Source organism: Homarus americanus, unplaced genomic scaffold, assembly GCF_018991925.1.
Source record: "Homarus americanus isolate GMGI-L3 unplaced genomic scaffold, GMGI_Hamer_2.0 scaffold24260, whole genome shotgun sequence".
Classification (NCBI taxonomy): Eukaryota; Metazoa; Arthropoda; class Malacostraca; order Decapoda; family Nephropidae; genus Homarus; species Homarus americanus.
The window spans coordinates 9,912,381-9,915,733 of NW_024721079.1; positions in this window are offsets into that span (position 1 = coordinate 9,912,381).

Sequence of the window (3,353 nt, forward strand, 5' to 3'; positions counted from 1 at the left end):
CACCAGGAGCGCTTAATAGATATATTATTTTATTTCTATTTTAATTTTTCTTGGATTTTTGTAGAATTTTCGGTGGTTTTCTGCAGATATAATAATAATAATAATAATAATAATAATAATAATAATACACATAATAATAATAATATAATAATAATAATAATAATAATAATAATAATAATATTAATAATAACAATAATAATAATAATAATAATAACAACAGTGATCCATCACCACATCAGCCTACAGTGCTCCATCACCAAACTCAGACTACATTGCCCAACACCACACCCAGTCTAAGAGAAAAAAAGAGAGAGAGAAAAAAAAAAGAGAGAGAGAGAGAGAGAGAGAGAGAGAGAGAGAGTAATCCTGATGAGCACTGGACTGTATTAAATCGCATTGGTTTTATTCAATATAAATTACTACTTTTGTGTGTGTGTGTGTGTGTGGTGTGTGTGTGTGTGTATAAGTTCATTCTCGCATGTATGTTTGAAAGTCTGTGTTTGTCCGTGTATATGTAAATTAGGTGTTTTTATCCACACATACCTCGCGTACCGAAGGGAAAAATGCTTTAGTCTAGTTTAAAGCGTTAAAACTATCTGTAATAAACTGCTTCTCTAAATTCAACTCTCACATCACCACTGCCTCACCACTGATAGCATCCAGGAACTAGGGTGACAATTTCTACCTTCACCGATTCATTCTCCTGATTATAATTCCTGTTATTGTACTTTTCACTCTCCTATACATTATCAGTCTTTTATCTCTAACTCTCTTTCCATCTTTAATGTATTTAATCTCCTTTCCTTATTCGTTATTCCTCTTTCGCTTTGGCATCATATAATCCACCAAGTCTCTCGCATCTCCTCCATTTATCAGTTTTTTAAGATATTCTCTCCATCTCCCTTGTATTTCCTGTGTTTTTTCCTTCACTATATCCCCGTTCTTTTATTCCCCAATCGCCACTTCCATTCATTATTTTTTGTTATCTTCTTACCCTATTTGTTTCCCTCTATTGTCTTAATCTCTATCAATCCCTTTAACGTTTTCTCCTCCTTTATCATTCAGTTTCTTTGTTTTACTTCACTATTTTTGCTTCACTCTAATCTTATTATTTATTTCTCCTTCGCTTCTTGTGTCTTGTGTGTGTGTGTGTGTGTGTGTGTGTTACTATTGACTGCAGCTTGTCACTGTAGAATGCTGGGAATTTTCTAGTAAGGTCAGTATTTGTTGATTGTTTTGGCCAAACACCACACCCAGCCTTCAGTGCCCAAACACCATACCCACCTTCTGCCCCAACACCATACCCAATTTACAGTAACCTATCACCATACCCAGCCTACAGTGCCCAACACCACACCCAGCCTACAGTGTCCCAACACCATACCCAATCAACAGTAACCTATCACCACACCCAATCTACATGCCCAACACCACAGACAGTCTAAGTGCTCAACACCACAGACAGTCTACAGTGCTCAACACCACACCCAGTCACAGTGCCCCAACACCACACCCAGTCTACAGTGCCCCACACCATACCCAGTCAACAGTGCCTCACACCACATACCCAGTCTACAGTGCCCCAACACCACAGACAGTCTACAGTGCCCCAACACCACACCCAGTCAACAGTGCCCCAACACCACACCCAGTCTACAGTGCCCCAACACCACACCCAGTCTACAGTGCCCCAACACCACAGACAGTCTACAGTGCCCCAACACCACAGACAGCTCACAGATGACAGCAGCATATGGCCTACATAAATGGCTATCAGCTGTTCATCAGTGAAGTAGTGCCAAGCTTTATGGAAACACAGAATAAGATCTTACAAAGTCTGTTATGTTGCAATACGAAAACCTCCATATTGCAGCACTAAAACTTCAATATCTGGTAACACTGCAACACTAAATTTTATCATCTTGCAACGCTAAAGTTTTCTATTTCTTAACCAAAAAAGTTCGTTGTTGCAACACTAAATTCAGTCTCATGCAACTTTAAATTTTCTGTCTTACAACGTCGAGTTTTTACCTCTTGTGCAACATCAAGTTTTACAACGCAATATTCTTGGTCAACAACTTTATGACTTTAGTTAGTTGCTGAGCACCACGTGAAGTGAGCACTGAAGTGAGCACCACGTGAAGTGAACACCACGTGAACTGAACACAACGTGAAGTGAATGAGCACTATTGAAATGAGCACTGAAATGAGCACAACTTGAAGTGAGCACAACGTGAGTGAGTACAACGTGAAGTGAGCACAACGTGAAGTGAATGAGCACAGGGTGATATTAGGTTAGGTTAGGTTTATATGGTTGAGTTTGTTAGCTGTCAAAGTTATTTTAAATTTCCTCTACTCGCCTGGCACGATGTTAGGTAACCAATAGCTGAGCGAGGATACAAAGACGCCAGCAGGAGTGTTGTTGCGTCATATAGGCACCAACCAATGGGATTCCAGATAATTTTACCTCTTTTAGGATATAAATAAATGATGTCAACGCGAGAGTTGTTGCGTCACACAGTCACCGGCCAATGGGAAAGTAAATGAGCCTACGTCTCCTGGGAAATAAATAAGTGACCAGCAAGAGAGTTATTACGTCATACAGTCACCAGCCAAGGAGAGCCCAGATGTTCCTACCCCTCATAGGATATTCATAAATGACGTCAATACGAAAGTTTTACGTCACACAGCTGCAGCCAATGATAAACCTGATGATCCTGTTCCTCCTGGGATATAAATACGGCATGTTTTTGCTTTCGTTGGTAATAATTAAAACGTGGAGTTGATTAAGGTAAAACTATATTAATGAAATATCGGAGGTGTGAATAATTTGTTTCAACGTATTGCTGATGTGGGTCTGTATGTTATTGTTATTATTATTATTATTATTATTATTATTAGTAGTAGTATTATTAGTAGTAGTAGTAGTAGTAGTAGTATCTTTATTATTATTATTGTTATTATTATTATTATTATTATATTATTAGTAGTAGTAGTAGTAGTAGTATCTTTATTATTATTATTATTATTATTATTATTAATAGTAGTAGTAGTATCTTTATTATTATTATTGTTATTATTATTATTATTATTATTATTATTATTATTATTATTATTAATGTTATTATTATTATTATTATTATTATTATTATTATTATTATTATTATTATTACACACACACACACACACACACACACACACACACACACGAGGGGTCAGGTTACATGCAGGAGTCTTAATATTTGATGAGTTGGTCTGGAGAGTTCCTGGTGGAGACGGAGAGTTAAGAGCTGTTAGTGTCTTGTTTGAGTCTGTCAAGGACAAAAGGACAAGAGGAGACAGACACACAGCCG